This window comes from Benincasa hispida, chromosome 7, assembly GCF_009727055.1.
Source record: "Benincasa hispida cultivar B227 chromosome 7, ASM972705v1, whole genome shotgun sequence".
NCBI classification, from domain to species: domain Eukaryota; kingdom Viridiplantae; phylum Streptophyta; class Magnoliopsida; order Cucurbitales; family Cucurbitaceae; genus Benincasa; species Benincasa hispida.
Genome location: NC_052355.1, coordinates 13,801,184 through 13,821,166, shown reverse-complemented (window position 1 = coordinate 13,821,166; position 19,983 = coordinate 13,801,184). Strand labels below are relative to the sequence as shown.

The 19,983-nt window shown below is 34.0% G+C and overlaps 1 long non-coding RNA gene across 1 annotated transcript; it reads left to right on the top strand.

The window, feature by feature from the left end:
* Window positions 1–15,089: 15,089 nt before the first annotated feature.
* Window positions 15,090–19,178, top strand: LOC120081243. The gene is made up of 3 exons (XR_005482732.1): window positions 15,090–18,293; window positions 18,641–18,875; window positions 18,968–19,178. It is a non-coding gene; the product is annotated as an uncharacterized LOC120081243 (long non-coding RNA).
* Window positions 19,179–19,983: the final 805 nt, after the last annotated feature.

Genomic DNA, 19,983 nt, shown 5'->3' with positions numbered 1-19,983 from the left:
TTAAATGTGATTTAAATATCAAGAATATGAATACGTTCATATTTGGAAGCTCGGAAATAATAGAAATGGTCAAAGATGTAAAAGTCAAAGAGTTGACTTTTGACTTTGAAAAGTCAAACTTTTACCGACCTTATATTCAAATTTGATTTGAATTTCGAGAAAATGAATGCGGATTCATGCTCGGGAGGTCAAAATTAATCAACACGGAAAAATTATAAAAAGTAAAAATGTTGACTTTTTGGTCAAAGTTTGACTTTCACAAAATGACTATTTTGCCCTTTGACTAAAGTTAGTGGGAAAATCCAAACTTTTATTGGACAATTCCACTAACAAAATAGTGGGCTAGGTGTTGGCTTATAGTGGAGACATTTAGCCCATTTAGATAGTGGATTCTAGGTGTTAGGTTTTTATGAATTTGTTTCATGCAATTGTTGCATGAGTTTTTTTCTATAAATTGGGCTTTCAATTATGGATGAATAAATTTTTGGCCATTTTTCCAAAATTGTTTTCTAAATTTGGGCTGGAAAAATCACTACTTTGTGAAAAAAGAAAAACCCAAACCTAACCCAAGATTCCATCTTCTTTTTCATCTCTTTCTCTCTCTCGGGTTCTTCATCCACCAGGTCTTACAATCCAGTTCTGAGTCCAGAGGATAATAGGTCAACTCTAGTGGTGGTCTGGAAGAGTTCGGGTCGAGATTCAACGATAAAAAGCATTTTTCGGGAGCTACAAAGGTTGTATCCTACCCTTTTAATTTACTGTTTTTCCTACTTTTTGCATGCTAATTTTCTTTAAATTAAAAGCAATTAGAGTGTAATTAGATCCTTATTCCACTGCGTATGTCTCGTGTTCCATCAACTCTCGCTCAAATGTCTCTACATGAATGATCAGAATCAAATCATTTGTAGCACTTTACAACACTTGTAACACCTACAAAGCGGGCCATATCCGTAGTGTCACTAGAATACGGTATCCAGACTTATTCATCTACTACAAACCGTTTAGATTATTATTTAAACAAGATCTATATGTATGTCTCTACATACTTGTTTAAATTACATAAAATAACCTAGGATCTTAGTTTATTGGATTGAGTATATGCTTATAAAATAACATTTATTTTATTAAAAACAATATATTCATACAATGTTTATAAACTATAAGATTGCAAGGAGATTTAGGACACCAATCCCAACAGAACCCATAGAGAGCCACAACTGTTTCTTAATTAGGAGACCTATAATATGGTAACTGAAAGGGGGGGAGGGGGGAGGGGTTGGTTTGGAATTGTGAAATTAAAAAGAAACAAAATAAAATAAATGCACGAGATTAAAAATGAGAACAAGGGCAAGAAAGGAAGATTTATGAAAATTAATGATGAAAAGATCTAGCTTGGGTTTGATGTCATGCTTTCCCAATTAGTTTAATCCATCATTGAACTCTAGGTCACCCTTCTCTTGTTTTAATTAGCCAAATTGATTAGAATCCTAATCAATCGCCCTATTGTCCTAATTAGCTCAATTAAATTAGATGAATCCATACTAACTTAAATGATCTAATCGCATTAAGTTTTGGAGATTAAGCTAGAGGAATAAACTAATTTCCATCGTCTAATTAATTTATTCAGTACGTTCTTAATTCAAGGTTGATTAAAGCATTACTCATCGATGGTTGACTCACAACGAGCAAGTTAAACTAACTATTTTTCCCTAATTAATTTATTACGTTAATGAAGGATAAATTATAAGCATTGAAAAGCAACATTCCATCATTGGTTGTCAAATAATAGTAAGAAATAGCAAATCATTTCAATACAATCAGATTAAAACTCATAAACAAAAGAGTTTGAACAATGTTTTATCAAAAACAAGTTTCACAACTAAGCTAAGAGGGAAAAGCAATCAAACCCAAGCTGCAATACTTACCTTAGCCACTAATCATCCTTCAAAATGACAATAATCAAGCTCCAAGATGATAAAAATGGTAAGGAATTAGTGTTCTCAGTAGAGAAGAGAAGAAAATAAGTGAAAAAGTGGAAGAACGGCGTGATAACCTAATGTTTCGGACTGAAATGTAATAAAAAGCAGGTGTCGCAGCATTGCAACTTTGCAACAGACATCACGAAAATATAAGGTTCCTGCCTTTTAGCATTGCAACACTCCGACTAGGGTCATAATGGTAATTTCTCGGCCTTCTTTTCCTTTTTGTGCAATTGAGCTCCAAACATGGTCATTTTATCGTCTTTTCGCACCGAACGCCTTATTAAACCTCTTGTACACTCAAGACCTATAAAAAATCATTTAAACACATCAAATAGCCTAACGATCCTAAATTAAGGAGAGGGAGATAGCACATTTTCGATGCTATCAATTGCCGATATATAGACCATCGATACACTTTCCCAAAAATTTCAAAAAGCAAATCAAGAAGCATAGTTTAGGAAGTTCCTTGATATCCTGAAGTAGTTACGAATTATCATTCAATTAGTTGAAGCATCGGAAGAAATTCCCAACTATGGAATTTTTAAAGGATATCTTATCCAAAGAAATGAAAATTGCCAGAATACGTAATAGTTGCACTAGCCGAGTGCTGTAGTGCTTTAGTTAGCAGTAAAATCCTAAAAAATTTAAAAGATTTAGGAGCTTTTACATTCTCGTTTTAGATTGGAGGTCAAAGTTTGGGTAGAGCATCGTGTGACTTAGAAGCAAGTATAAACTTAATCTGTTATTAAGTTTTTTCTCAACTAGGAATTAGGGAAGTAAAACTAATAACGGTAACCCTTCAGTTAGTTGACAGGTCAATTACCAAATCGATAGGGAAGATTGAAGACGTGTTGGGAAAGTACACAAGTTCTTGTTTTCTGCAGATTTCATAATTCTGGACTGGGAAGCTAATAAAGAAGTACTGATAATTTTGAGATGTCCATTCTTAGCAATAGGGAGAACACTGATTGAGGTGTAAAAAGAAGAATTAACTATGAGATTCAATTATAAAAATATCACTTTTAATGTGTTAAATACATTAACATTTCCTGGAGATATGGATGCATGCTTTTTATTGAAGATATTTGTGTTTTATATTTCTGATTCGTTGGATTTAGTGCTTGGAGAAGTATAGGAAGAAGGTTCTAAAGAAATCAAAGATTCAATAGAACAAGTCGCTGTGATAACAATAACTGCTTGCCTAGCAACTGAGCATGAAGTATTAAAGCCACTAAAGCCATCAATAATTGAACCACCTAAGCTCAAATTCAAACTATTTCCATCACATTTGAAGTATGCATATCTTGGTTAGAACAACACCTTACCTATTATTATAGTTACGGGGCTGTCAGAGCAAAATGAGCAGTCATTATTGCATATCTTGAGAAGGCATAAGCGAGCAATCGGTTGGAATATTGCTGACATTAGAGGAATTAGCCCATCATTTTGCATGTACCCCATCAATTTGGAAGGAGCAAAGAACTCTGTTTAGTATCAAAGGGGTCGTGAGAAGAAATCATAAAATGGTTAGATGTCTGAGTTATATACCCAATTACCGACAACACATGGGTTAGTCCAGTACAGTGCATGCCCAAGAAAGGGAGCATGACTGTAGTTACTCACAAGAAGAACTAATTGATGCCAACTAGAACAGTGACTAGATGACAGGTATGTATGGATTATCGCAAACTCAACAAAGCCATCAAGAAGGATCACTTTCCAACGTCCTTCATTGAGCAGTTGTTAAATCATTTAGCAAGAAAGGAATACTACTTCTTCTTGAATGGATACCCAAGGTACAATCAAATCACCATTGTACCAGAAGATCAGAGGAAGACAACTTTCACATGCTCTTATGGTACCTTTTCTTTCAGATGAATGCCATTTGGCTTTTGTAATGCTTCAACAACATTTTGGAGGTGCATGATGGTGATATTTTCAAATCCAGTGGAGCTAATTATCGAAGTCTTTATGGATGACTTTTTTGTACACAGAGAAACATTCCAAGTTCATCTCAAGAACTTGGAGAAACTTATAGAAGGATGTGAACAGACAAATATGGTGCTGAATTGGGGAAAATTCCACTTCATGGTGACAAAGGGCATTGTGTTGCACCACAAGGTATCAAATCGAGGAATAGAAGTGGATAGAGCCAAGGTTTAGCTAATCTCAAAGCTCCCAGCTCCAACCATGTTAAAAGATGTAAGAAATTTCTTAGGACATGCAGGGTTTTATAGGAGGTTCATAAAGAATTTCTCACTCATATCAAGACCCTTGTACAGATTGTTGGGAGTTAATAGGCCTTTTTTTTTTTCAATCAAGATTGCAAATAAGGCTTTGAGAAACTTAAGGCAACACTTACAATAGCACCCATTATGACGAAACTCGATTGGTCACTGCCATTTGAATGAATGTGTGACACTAGCGATTATGCAATTGGTGTTTTATTGGCCCAAAAGAAGGAGAATGTGATACATTCGAATTATTTATGCAATCAAAACTATGAATGAAGCTCAAGAAAACTACACAACAACGGAAAAGAAGTTACTTGCAGTAGTGTTCAGATTCAAAAAATTTTGATCCTATCTGTTAGGGACAAAGGTTGTTCATACTGATCATTCAACATTGAAATGTCTCATAATAAATAAGGATGCATAGCCATGATTGATTAGATAGATTCTTCTCATATAAGAATTCGACATTGAAATTATGGATAAAAAAGGGATAGAGAACTAGATGACTGATCAATCATCAAGATTGAAGGGATAAGTTGAAAAGCCAAAAGAAATCAGGGATATGTTTGTTGATGAAAGATTGCTAGCTATTGATACTGATTCATGGTATGATGATTTTGCAAATTATTCAGATGTAAAGAGTAGTTTCGCCAAAAGAAACCAATCAAAAATTGAAGAAGTTCTTCCACGATCAAAAGCACTATTATTGGGATGACCCATATCTATTCAAGATGGGACCATATTAGATTTGAAGGCAATGTGTTGCTAAAGAAGAAGTGCCTACAATTCTTAAAGCTTGTTATGACGCTCCATATACAGGTTATTTCGTATGAACTAAAACAACTACCAAAGTATTTTAGAGTGCATACTTGTGGCCAACATTGTTCAATGATGCCCATAGATTCATTTAGGGATGTGACAAAAGTCAAAGAACACAAAATCTTACAACCCGAAACGAGATGCCTTTGAAGTATATCCTTGAAGTTCAAATCTTTAACGTTTAGTGAGTAGGCTTCATAGGACCATTATCGCCATCGTTCGGGAATACCTATATCCTTCTCGTAGTGAATTACGTATCGAAATGGATTGAGGCAATAGCCACTGCCTCTAATGATGCTAAGATGGTAAAGAAATTCTTCCTTAAGAATATTTTCTGCAAGGAACATCAAGAGTTCTTATCACTGATGAAGGGATCCACTTCATCAACAAAACTATGGCTAGTTTGCTTCCAAAGTACAATATAAAGCATAGAATTTCCACGACATATTATCCACAAACTAATCGACTCGTCAAGCTCTCAAACTGAGAAATAAAAGTATTCTTGAGAAGTATGTAGAATCGTCAAGAAAAGTTGGTAGCTAAAACTGGATGAAGCACTATGGGCTCATAGAACTGCTTTCAAAGCTCCGCTAGGGATGTCACCATACCAAATATATGGTGAAGTTTGCAATCTACCATTGAAGCTAAAGCATAAAGCGTTCTGGGCAATAAAAAATATGAACATCGGACAAGCTAAGGATAAGAGGATGCTACAATTGAATGAATTAGAGGAGCTTTGATACCATGCTTTTGAAAATGCCAAACAAAAAGTAAAAAAAAAAAAAAAGAGATGAAGTATCATGACCAGAGAATTAGATCATCCGAGTTTAAAGAAGGTCAACATGTGCTATTGTTCAATTCCAGAATAATGCTTATCCAGAAATATTTTAACATAAAGTCTAATTGATAAATTTTAAATCATTTAAGAAAAATCAGGACCTTATGTTTGCATACAATTCATTATTATATATTTTAATCTAACTCATTAAACATATAACAATTATATATTAATGATTTATTAAAATCTATAACATGCATTTTAATGACATTAGTCAAATATAACTCTTATACTTACTAAGTAATGTCATGCTCAATGCAATTCCATTTTCATTATATAACATAACAATTAACATTATATTAATGAAAATAATGAACATGTCACCATATAATATAACATTTATATTAATATATGATGTATGGACATACTTATTACATCATGCAACCATATAATGTAACATTTATATTAAATATAATGCATGAACATGCATATTATATCATGCAACCATGTAATTTAACATTTATATTTAATATGATGCATGAACATGGTTATCTTAAGAAGGGATTTATTCTATATGGCATACATTATGCAACATACTTAAATTTAATTATATATCACATGCATAAAATTAAATTAAATAGTAAAATAGACCGAATTTGGCTTTACTAAAAAATTAGTTAAATCGGTATAATCATATTATATTAATTTAATTAAAAATAAAAAATGGAAGAAAATTATTGTAAAACTGCATGAGCACATGAACAGGAGAACTACTGGATATGGAATTGCTAGAGCACCTTTCCATGATAGATGAACAACAATGGACGACTGTCATAAGCTTTTCATAATCTCTCGGATCTGCAATCCGAAAGACATCCTTCCACTTCTGTTTTGGGCCTTTTTCACAACAAAAACATTACCATAAACGGTCGAACTTATAGACTCGATTAAGAAACTAAAATGCCCAAAACATCGGGCCGTTACATTTGATCTCATCGAAAAACAGTATTCTAAAATATCAAATTTGAAATTATCTATTTTGCAAACTCAACATTCATTATGTAGAGAAAACAAACCACATTTTCTCTACTTTTCAATTCCAAAACAAAAATCCAAGAGATGATTTGGCTCTGATATCCCAATGCAGAAGCATGTAAATATCGGTGTCAATTCTTTTAATTTTGAAAAATTAAGAAAAAAAACATAGAAGATATAAAAGATATAGGATAAACATTCGGAAACATGCATTTACAAGGGAAAGCAATCTTACCTTTAAAGACCGTCTTCAATGAAAATTCTCTTATACGAACTCTCATGAACTCCAGACCTCTTTCTCTATTAGAATCAGGATAACACCACTTGACAATCTTGTTATTCTCTATCAAGTATTTGGATTGTCTGACCCGTATTTTGGAAGAACAAAAAGGAATAGAAAAGCTTTATAGAAAAACCCTTTTCTGTAAAGTTAAATAAGAGATTTTTTTAGAGAATAATTTTGTAAGGACTCTCTTCTTTAATGAATGGATGATCCTTACTCCAAAAGTCCATATACATTATATAATTATTGCATCTCATAGAATTAATTTACATCTCCTAACATGATTTGAACAATTCAAATTATTTCAAAACTAATTAATCCTTGTTTTTATCTTTAATGAGCTAGCAAGAAGACCTTATGGACCTATGGATTAGAAACTTCAATGATTCGAGATTAACTAATTAAACTCTTTAGTTATGTCAATCAACATTCATTAACTGTGGGTCACTCTACTAAAGATCCACCGTTGCACTCTTCGCATTGTAGGTATATTCTGTGTCCATGGATATAACCAATTACAAGTAAGTTTACCCTCCACAAATTGGTTGTAATTATAACTGGGTCAAATTACCTTTTACCCTTATAATTACCTCTTACTCTTTAAGTACCACTGATTTCTCTAATTAACAATCAGTTTATAGTCCATCAGGCTATCAATAACTTTCCTATAGAGCATTACACCAAAGACATTTACTTTCTCATGGTGCTTTGTTTAATATGAATTAATATAACATGTAGTTTATAGGTTTTGTATTTCTAAAGGAATCAAGGATAACATAGGCTTGAGGAACTTGAGAGAGACAGTTGAAACCAATATAATTTTATTTCAGCCCAAGATGAACTAATTCAATCTAACTTTGCAGGCCTAATGTGAATCTATTGACACCCCAACACCAAACTTGAAGAACTAGCCCAACACAGATGAGATAGTGGGTTTTGGAAAGATCAGATGTTGCTTGATGAAGTCAGCTATCTATGCCACATATCAGCTAAAGCTGATAACTCTACTTAGCTTTGTCAATCAGTCTGAGTGGAAGGCAGAGTAATCAGATGAGAGTTTCAAGGGAGTCTTTTTTCCTCTCTAGATCTTCAGTTTCTTCAGGATTTCGATCAAAAGATGTGGATTTTGAGCTCCAAAGCCTTAGACAATCACCTGCATGAAGCCATGAATGGATAGAAGATGCAAAGAGGACCACAAAGAGAGTTAGAGAAGAAGGATTAAAAACACAGGATTTAAATGGTTCGGCCAGAAGCCTACATCCACTGTCAAAGGGAGGGTATCAATTTTTTATTGCTTTCTTTGAAGTTTTATAGATTATGAACTCTCTCACACTTACACTTATTTTTTCTTCTATTTTATATGCAGAGATTCTTTTACAATGAGATGAGCTTAAGGTGAGCTGGTGGTTACAACATTAAACAAGAAAAATAATAGATAAATATTAAGGGTTACTTGTAATTTCTTATTTTGCTGTTAAAATCTCCACCTTTGTAAACATCCAGTGAACCTCCCTGATCATCTTGTACTGATTTTGAGCTAACCCTTTTCAGGTAGCTCGAACCCTAGAAACTCCAAACAATGACAGAGCTTGCTTTGAGGGACAATCTTGGTCAACATGTCTGCCGCATTCTCATTGGTATGAATCTTAATCACCTCTACTTCCTCCTTTTCAATTTCTTGTCGTATAAAATGAAATTTAATGTCAATGTGCTTTGTTTTTCTGTGAAATTGTTGATTCTTAAGCAAATATGTAGTGCTTTGATTGTCACAATAGATTCTCACCTTAGGTTGTATGATACCAAAATAATTCAGTAACTCTTTCAACCATAAACCTTCTTTAACTGCCTCAGACAAGGCTATAGTCTTAGCTTCTGTTGTGAATAGGGCCACAACAGATTATAGGCTAGCCTTCCAGCTTATTAGGTTATTTCCCCATAAGAAAAATATACCTTGATAGTGAACGCCTTCTGTCTAGATCTCCAGTGTAATCTGCGTCCACATGTCCATAAATTTCATCATTTGAAGGGTCATTCTATTTGTATAGGATTCGAGCTCCTTTAGAAGAGCATAGATATTTTAGTATCCATTTTATAGCTTTCCAATGGCATTTCCTTGGGTTAGACATATACCTATTGACCATACTTGTAGCATAAGAAAAATATGGCCTTGTGGATGTCATTAGATGCATCAGTGATCCCACTGCCTAGGAATACGGTATCGTTTTCATGAAGTTGATATGATCCTCATCTGTACTCTTAGGGCTATTAGTAGCTGAGAGTTTAAAATGAAAAGCGAGAGGGGTGATTACTAGCTTGGCATTACTCATTTTAAACCTTTGTAGCACTTTATCACAATAGTCCGTCTAACTTATTAAAGTCTGTCATATTTTCTGTCCCTATTTATTTCAACTCCTAGGATTCTTCTTGATTCCCTTAAGTCTTTCATGTCAAACTCTTTCTTTAGAAGAGTCTTGACTTGGCTCAAAACTTCTTTAGAGCTCCCTACTAACAACATATCATCTACATACAAGAATAGATACACGGGTTCTTCAAAACTCTTAGTGTTGGTATACACACACTAGTCATAAGAACATCTTTTGAATCCTATTTTAGAGATCATCTCATCAAATCTGTCATACCAACACCTAGGAGACTACTCGAGCCCATAAATTGATTTTTTCGGTAGACACACTAGCTCTTCTTCTCCTTTCTTCACATATCCCTGAGGTTGCTTTATATAGATGGTTTAATTCAAAAAACCATGTAGTAAAGTTGTCTTCACATCCAATTTGTCTAACTCCAAGTCCTTCTGAACAACTAAGGAAAGAAGTAGCCTAATGAATGTTTTCTTCACAATAGGGCAGAACACCTTTGTATAATCTATGCCTTTTTTCTGTGTGAGCCCCTTTGCAACTAGCCTTACCTTGAATCTAGACTTCTTTACTCTTGGAATTTCTTCTTTAAACTTGTATATCCACTTGCATGAGATAGCTTTGTACCCTTTAGGTAAGGGTACTAATTTCCAGGTATAATTTAGATTAAGAGACATCATTTCATCATTCTTGGCCTCAATCCATTTTCTAGCATCTGAGCCATTAGTTGCTTCTTCAAACCTTGTAGGTTCAATGTTGCTTAGTAAAATGACAGCACTTAAAGCAACACTAGCATAGTCAGGTTCTGAGTATCTAGCATGGGACACAATTGTTCTTCTTGTTCTGTTCCTCGCTAGGGAATAGTTTTGTAGGTCTTCTTGTGTCTCTTATTGTTCACTAGACACATTTTCCCTTGTCTCAACAGTGTCTCCACTTTCAAACTCTAAGTTCTGTTGTGAAGTAGAAGTTTCTAGTTCATTTATTTGCTCCACCTCAAACCTTGTACTGCTATTTCTAGTCATAGATGTCGGTTGATCAGTTAACATGAACATCTCAATTTCTCTGAACACCACATCCCTACTGTTGATGCATTTCATTTCAATACAGTGCCATAACCTATACCCTTTTACCCTAGGTGTAAAACCTAAAAACATACACTTAACAACCCTAGGTTTCAGCTTACCTTGGCTTTGATGCACATACCTCACACTCCCAGACATCTTCAAGTGTTCCAATTTAGGAGGTTGTCCTATCCACTTTTCTTCTAGTGTCTTTAGCTCAACAGAATGATGTGGACATTTGTTCAGGGTGTAGACTATATAGGATACTACTTCTGCCCAATATTTCTTAGGCAAGAGAGTATTTGAAAGTTGACACCTAACTCTTTCTAGCACTATTCTATTGAGCCTCTCAGTAACTCCATTTTGTTGAGGTGTATACCTCACTGTTTTGTGCCTCACAATTCCATTTTCCCTGCAAAATAAGTTAAACTCCTCTCCGCAAAACTCTAATCCATTGTCAGTCTTTAGGTGTTTAATATGCTTAGAGGTTTGTTTTTCAATCAAGTTTTTCTACTCTTTGAATTTCCTAAAGACCCCATCTTTAGATTTTAGAAAATAAACTCAGCTTTTTCTTGAATAATCATCAACAAAAGATAGGAAATACCTTGCCTCACTTAGTGAAGGAGAGTGAGTTGGGCCCCATAGGCATAAATGCACATATTCAAGTATCTCCTTGGTAGTATGCTGCACCTTTTGAAAACTTTGTCTTGGTTGCCTTTCCAAGGATACAGTGCTCACAGAATTTCAGATTATTTCCAACCCCTTTAGAAAGTATTCCTTGTTTTGAGAGAACTTGCAGCCCCTTCACACTGATGTGGGATAATATCCTGTGCCAAAGTTCATCTTCTGTAGGTTCTCCATCTGAGGCCAATAAGGCTGATTGTGTCATCTGAACTACTCTAATGACAGACAAGCCATTTTTTGATATTGGTGTCCTAATTCTCCCCGAGTCTCTTTTTTTTGTAAAGATTCACATTGTTCAATGAATAAAAATAAGTGTTATTTAATTCTGGCATTTACTCATATCCAATAAACAAAGCTCCTTGGTTATCTTATGTGAACTTAAGCATGTATATGTGATATACTAGTGGATTATGCCTTAAGTGATAATCTAAATAAGTTTGTAGTATAAGGATTAAGGTGTGATACCTGATCCTGGTGTCACTATGGATACGAACCGCTCTGTAGAGGTTTGCAAGTGTTGTAAACTACTACAGATGGTAGATCCTGACCATTTATGTGGAGACGTGGAGCAAGGGTGTCCTATACAAAGAGTTTGTATAAGACATGGACCACGAGATGACTAGACTCTCTATATAACGTTGTTGATACTAGAGACTTGAATCTCACCTAAACGACCATAGGTGATACGACCTCAATCCTGAGTGTTTTGGGAACTCCTGCCTTTGAGGGCGGTCCTTTGATTAGTTTGGGTGAGAGTGACCAGATTGCCAACTCAACATGCCTACCTTTTTGGGGACTTGTCTAATCTGGGAGCTGGAAACTCAATCCACAAGATGAAATTCACTTCTTTCTCGATACAGGGATAAGTAAAGAGATTGTTCCCTTAACAGCTGATTCCAAGGCTTGAACATAGTGGCTACAACTTCTCTTTGGAAGAGAAGACTCAGTCATAGTAAAACTATGACTTATGTTCATTAGAGGGATCAGTGGTACTTAAGGAGGCAGATGTAACTTTAGGGCCATAACGGTTATTGGCCCAGCTGTACTTACGAGCGATCTATGAAGGGTTGTCGTACTGCTGATTGGTTAAGATGGACGTATAATATATCTGTAGTAAGGAGAGTTCAGTTGTCGGTCTTTAGTGGAATGCTTGGCAGTTAATGGATGGTGGATCCCGTGACTAAAGAGTTTAGTCAGTTATTCATGTATCGTTAGAGCTTCAGCTACAGGTCCATGAGGTCTCCTTGGTAGCTCAATGGATTCTGTTGAGGATTAGTTCTTGATGTTGATTTGAAATGTTCAAATTGATAAGAGGTATTTTGATTATATATGATATCAGTTTGATGTGAGATACATCTAGTGGAGGATTGATGTAAATGAGATTTACATTAAGTACCATGGAATAGAAAAAGAACTATGGTTTATATGTTTCATGAGATGAAATATTAAAACTATAGGTTATAAATATAGTATGATAAATTGGTTATCATTTATGTTTATAATAATATTAATTATTGGATAATTAATTCTTTTTCTTTTAAATAACCAAAGTAGTGGGGGGTTATTGAATCATGGTAACTGTGAGTTTAAAAGGAAAATGGTTGTCTTATTTTGAAAAGGAGTTTTAAAAACGCTAAAAAGTTTTCTTTGAGTTTTCACTCTAGTGCAAAAGAAACTCATGAATTCGTCAAGTAAATTCAGATTTACTAAACGACGGCTGGGCAAGCTAAACGATCGTGTAGAGTAGAGCTAAACGAGCGTGCAATATGTACTAAACGATAGTTTTGCTAGACGATCACTGGCCCAAGATAAACGATCGTGTAGAGTTTATAGGCGACAGACCGAGCTAAACAATGAACTAAAGGATCGCATAGCTATTCCTAGACGATCACTTAGCTTTATCTAAACGATTGGGCATCGACCTATACGATAGGTCTCAGCCATCTCCCACTTGCCAAGTCGTGTAGGCGATCGATGTTTCCTCTATTCGTCTGCCTCATACCATGTTCGAATAGAGCCCACCCTCTTGATTCTCACACCGAGAATACCAAGGTAGCCTTGTTGGTTGTGTCAAACTCAACTCGACACCGTCGAGGTTTTTTGGAGTCCGTTTGTGGTGCTGTGGAGGCCATTCGTGTTGCGGAGGAGTTCGTGATCGAGGAGATCGTTGAGGACGAGCACAAATTGTTTGTGCTGTGTTCGTGCGGTGTTGCGGTCGTGTAGATGGGGCATTCGAGACTGTTGTTGTTTGAGCGTTCATGTGCAATGGAGCATGGAGATGCTTCTGCCATTGTGCATAGAGTTTGATCTCTTTATGCATTTGTATTGTTCATGCTATAATTTTTGCATTTGAATTGTATAACCGTTTGTTTTGAAGTTGACTGTAAATATATGTTCATTCATGATTGTTCTGCTGCTCTTGGAAAACTCGCTTCCGATTTCCATCACCATTTACCTTAGTAGCCACTACGACCAACTTTGAGTCTTTAATTATCTCAAACGTGCATCTGACTCCTCTATATTCACACCCAATGGAGTCAAACATCCTCAAAGATAGGAGATTCCTTTTCAAAGTAGGAACATGTCTCACATTCTTAATGAGTTTCACTGTGCCATCTTGCAATTTTTAGGAAACAGAGCCAATCCAAGCAACCTTACAGGTATTATTATTTCCCATGTAAATTAGACCCCGATCCCACTTCTTGTAGGTATAGAACCACCCTTTAGATGATGTCATATTGAACACCCAGAATCTATAACCCAATCTTGGTTTTCCATAGAAATTTGATTTGCACACTCATCAGTTGCTGCCAAAGCATCTGAATATACAAAAGAATTTCCCCTCACTACTATCTTTGTCTGTTTCCCACCTTTGTTCTTTTGATTTAACTTCCTCTTCAAAGCATAGAAATCTTTCTTCCTATGCCCTATTTTGTGGCAAAAGTGACACTTAATTTTGGATTTATCATCTCTATTCTGCTTACTCTTTCCATTATTCTTTGTTTTCCCTTTTGAAAACAATCCCTCTCCTCCTTGTTAATCTCTGTAATTCAAGCTCTCTAACTTTGATTGTTGAAATGATTGCCTCTGTGGTAATCTTTTCTCTGCCATACTTCATTGTTGTCTTAACATCCTTAAAGGAGTTTGTAGAGAATTCAATAGGATAAAGGCATCATTCTCTTCTCCTATATTATCTCCCATTAATCTGAATTCAGATGTTAACCTCTTGAATTCATTTAGGTTTTCTGTGAGGATTTTTTGCAGCATCCATCTTGTATGTAAAAAATCTCTCTCAAGAAAGCCTTATTTGGAAGGTCTTTATTGAGATAAATTTCGTTCAACTTCTTCCAAAGATCATAGCCAGTGGTCTGATCAACAATTTTCCTTAGAACACAGTCTGTAACATTTAACGTGATGGTTCCATAGGCATTTACCTCCATAGTTTATTTTTCTGCATCTGTGAGGCTTTTTGGAAGCTTTGTTGGATCTGAAATGGCCAGGAGTGCCTTTTGTTGTCCCAATACTACCTTGAATTTTGCGTTCCACAACTCAAAATTTGATTTTCCATCAATTTTTTCCAATTTCAAATCTTGTTGCAGTCATTTTTGAATTTCTAGATTGATTATTTGTGACCTTTTTTCTACAAGAATTCAAATCTTGGACTAGTCTTGTGTTGTTTCTTGGCTCTTATAACACTTGTTAACCCAAGATGAACTAATTCAATCTAACTTTGCAAGCCCAATGTGAATCTATTGAAACAGCCCAACACCAAACTTGAAGAACCAGCCCAAGACGGATGAGATAGTGGATTTTGGAAAGATCAGATGTTCTTTGATGAAGTTAGCTATCTATGCCACGTATAAGCTAAAGCTGATAATTCTTCTCAGCTTTGTCAATCAGTCTGAATGGAGGGCAGAGTAATCAGATGAGGGTTTCGAAGGAGTTATTTTTCCTATCCAGATCTTCAGTTTCTTCAGGGTTTCGATCAAGAGATGTGGATTTTGAGCTCCAAAGCCTCAAATAATCACTTGCATGAAGCCATGAACGAGTAGAGGATGCAAAGAGGATCACAAAGAGAGTTAGAGAAGAAGGAAGAACACACAGAATTTAAGTAGTTCGGCCAGAAGCCTACATCCACTGTCAAAGGGAGGGTGTCACTTTCTTATTGTTTTCTTTGAAGTTTTACAGATTATGAACTCTCTCACCCTTGCACTGATTTTTTCTTCTCTTTTATATGCAGAGATTTTTTTACAATGAGATAAGCCCAAGGTGAGCTGGTCGTTACAACATTAAACTAGAAAAATAACAGATAAGTACTAAGGGTTACTTGTAATTTCTTATTTTTCTGTTACATTTTATTATTGCAATTTGTGGACTTATCAAATTTGTAGTTTGAGCTAATTCAAAAGTTGAAAACTCTTACTCAAAATTTTCCTACGTATTTTCATTAGTACTAACATACAAAAATCAATCTAAAGATTGTATTGTATTATGTTGTATTATTCAGAGTGAAAAATATTACATTGCATCAGTATCCATTACATCTTTTTCCCTGTTATATTATTGTTCTTTTTTGCTTAAGAAAAATTTCACTTGTAGCTTTTGCATTCTTTATTAACTAACTATGGTCTTCTCTTTTTCTTATTTTCTTAATTTTGCATCCTAAGCTGGTCGAATGCAAAATTATATTATAGAGGTTTATTTTCTTAATTTCTCTTTAGTTTTTTTTTTCTTTTTTCTTTTCTTTTTTCTTTTTTTTTTTTTTTTTTTTTTTTTTTATGTTCATAATAGAATGTGTAAACAAGTAAATGAATTAAAACTTACCATTTTACCTTGGTAAGGAAAATCTTCTACAAATCATAGAGAGGGAGCTTCTTCTTGGCTGTCTATCACAATCAAAGCCCAATAGAATTTAGTTAGAATAAAATCAAATTTTCCTTTACTTTTTTCATTGTAGAACAAAAATTTAAAAATTTTATTCTCCCTCGATTATGCTTTTTCTTTAAAACAAAGAGAAGAGTAGTGAAGGGAGGTGTGAGATTGTACTAGAAGAGTTCTCTGTACTTATCTAGTGGAGATTGGCTCTCGAAAGCTTGAATAAGATCTTCCATGGCTGCTTCGAACAGTGGATGTAGGCTATAATGCTGAACCACTATACATCCTGGTATTAATCTTCTTCTCTGAACCTTTTCTTTCTTCTTTTACTTTAATTTCTGGCTGCATTTGAGTTAAGATCTTCCTCTATATTCTTCAACTTCCTTTTCTCTCTTCGTCTAATTTTTTGATCTGCATGTTGAAGGGAGTAAGAGAAGAAAAAGTGATAAGATCGTTTACTAAGTCTGAGAAAGTAAAGTAAACTGACCAAATTTTCTTTTGTATGTTGTGTTAAGAGCTGAAGTTTACATGTGGTAGTCTATTTTGATTCTTTATTTTATTATTTTTACTTTTACAGAATGTATTCTTCTGATATTGTCCAATTTATCTATCATGAGAATAAAAGGGATAAGGCTTTTGGTTTTAGCTCTGTTGTACAGAGAAAGACTTATTGTAAAATCCAAATATCTTTATCCCATCTTGTATAATTATATGAGGAGATTGTGCCATTCATGTTTAACAAGTGCTCTAAATTTTAACAAAATGAGTAAATGGTAGGCATTGAAAATATGAAACTACAGATAAGCATATTAAGAAAAAAGGGTCATTGCTTTAAAATTGGCATGATGTTTAGCCATGTACATATTATATGCTAAATATGTGTAGTATGCTTAAGTTTATTCTAGTTCAACCATTCAAATAAAAGAGGATATACCAGGACCTATTAACTAATGTTAGTTAAATATGACATTACAGGCCCTTGGGGTTGACTTGTCAATTGTTCTCAAACTGATATAAATAAGAATATTGACATGATTACTGCTAGGTCGAGGAAGCCCAAATTCTTCCCTGTTGGTGTTGACTACAGGCACTTGGCTAGCACAATGGGGTTAGAGTATCTAGAAAATTGACATGGTTTCAACACCTAGGAGTCTAATAAGAACATGTATGTCAGACATTGCATCCTGAATTAACAAAAGCAATTGATGAAATTGAAGTGGAGTTTCATAAGCTTGGAAGACCTGTTGCAACTGATCCTAGAGTAACTTTTTTTTTTTTCTTGTACAATAACTCTATCAAATATACTTCACTACTAACTAAATTTGTCTACCTAACACATAACATGCTCAGTTATATATTGTCCTACAGCTTTGTCATGCATTGGACTTGATGTCCAGTTCTATAATTTCCTCTTGAATGTTTTTTTTTTTTCTTGATTTTGACTTCTTGGAAATACTAGATAGGTTTGTGTTGATGATTGTAAACTTTCCTTTGTTGGTTTGTTCTTAGTTCAAAATGAGTCTTTTGAGCCAAGTAACAAATTGTGTATAATGCTCTTTCTTCCATTAGAATTTTTTTTTGTGAAAATTACCTTTCTTTTATCGTTGTTGGGCTTGGAAGCTTTAGGTGTTACTTTGAAGTGTATCTACTCCGTCTTATGGACACTTAAGCTTAGTTAGTAATATGTGGAAGTTTGATTTATGGAAGATTGTGAGTGTATTAAGGTTGTTTGGGGGCAGTTATATCAATGGAAGCTACTTGTTTCCTTGTGGTTATAGTTATTATTAGATTTTGCTTGTTTCTTTTCCACTCGTAAATGTATCTTTGAATGTCTATCATGTGAAAGTTTAATTTATGGAAGGTTGTGATTATATTAAGGTTGATTGATTACAGTTATTGTTAAATTTTTGAACACTTGTGAAAGTTTACTTTCTTGTTTTTAGTTGTTGCTCCTTCTCTCTTGACCACTTTTGTTTTGTTAATTGATGCAATAAGCAAAGTTATTGGTCCTAATTGTGGTCATATTAGAGGACTGGGACTTGGGGTGACCATGTCAATATTATCTGCATTCTCTCAAAGAGAGAGTTATATCCAACTTGAAGAAAAGTGTAAGAAGGAGGGAGACATGACTAGAACGAGATCTTTGATATCTCACATACTCAAAGTTCAAGTATGATACTAACTAGTATAATCAATGTGGATTTATGTTAATGTTTTCTTATTATTTAATATTTTTACTTTGTTTCTTTTAATTCTTTTAATTTTAGGGAAATATAAGTGAACATCTCCTTAATACTTTAAATGAACCCTTAATTAAAAACGTTAATATTGACACGGTGGTATCTTCACCTTCGGTAAAGTGTTTACTATTTTCTTCTTATATTCTTATTTACTACTTGTAGATTATTGAACTACCTTTAGATTAACAAACTTCTTGCAAGTTTCTCATTATGTTATATATTGCTTTTTATATTGTCTTGTTAATAGAGTATTAACAATAATAATGCTCTTTGCAAGTGCAAGTTGCCAGATTGGTGTGGCACAGGAGACGTAGTTGTTGAAGGTTAATGGTCTTCAAATGAACCAGAAATTATTGTTCATCATGTTCTCCTTGGTCCACAAGCAGTGAGAGTTTGGGTAGACTTGCTAGTAAAACATGATGCATTTTTATGGAGGCCAAACTCAGAAATGACATATATTGAAAATGCAATCAAAAGTACAATAGCATTACCATATAACAAAGTTTTAATTAGTACGTGCATCTATCGATTATTTTATTTTTTTTATTTCTTTACTTTAATAACTTTACTTGAACTTTTTATTACTTAACATTTTTTTTTGTAGGTTGATGAAGGACTATCAGTGCATGCATCTTCAAATATTTTGGTGGTCAACCACAAACACGACGAAGTTGGAGTTATTTTGGAAATTGATATTAACAAAGTTTGTAATTTACGAATTTATATTTTTTTTATATCCAAATTTTTAGTACTCATTACTATATCTCTTTTTTGTTGGGATATATGAATCTTGCATTGAATGCTTATTTTGAAAATATTTATTTTGGTGATTATATAAATATAATTTTATTTGACCTCTAATCTGTAGAAATGTATGGAACACAATAATAGGATTATGAACATATTCGAGAAGTCATAAAATATGCAACAATAGTGTTCATTAAAACTATAAAAAGCTAATAAATGCTATGAATACAATATGCTTTGATAATAAGGCTTGTTGTAGCTTTAATTAAATAAATAATTACAATTGTAAATAAATTAGTATAGACAAATGACGGTCACATATTTTTGCTATAAAACTAATTCTATAGCTTTTTACAAAATGCTATCTTATGTGTTACAAAAACCAAATGTGAAATACGGAAGTTGTATTTATAGCCTTTAAAAAACGTTATAAAAGTTCAAACATTTGATAGCATTTAGCAGCTGCATAGAAGGAGATATTTTATAGCATTTATCAGCTGCCATAGAAGGAGACATTTTATAGCATATATCAAAACGATACAAAAAGTTGGACTTTTCTATAGCATTCAATAAATGCTATGAAAAGCTCAATACTTTTAATAACGTGGACTATCACGACTTTGCATAAAATGTTATAATAGACCTATTATAGCGGTTTTTTCGAAGCTATCGAAGACCTTTTTTCTTGTAGTGTCAAATCATTGTGGTCTGTGGCAATCATTCTTCAAAGCCCTATATGAAATCATCAATCCCATTTCATGCAATTATGCTTATAACTCAAACATTAAACAAAAACTAAGCGGGGAGGGGGTATCCATACAATAAAGTATTTCCTCATTAAGATAGGACTAATTTTGATACACAAACACCTTT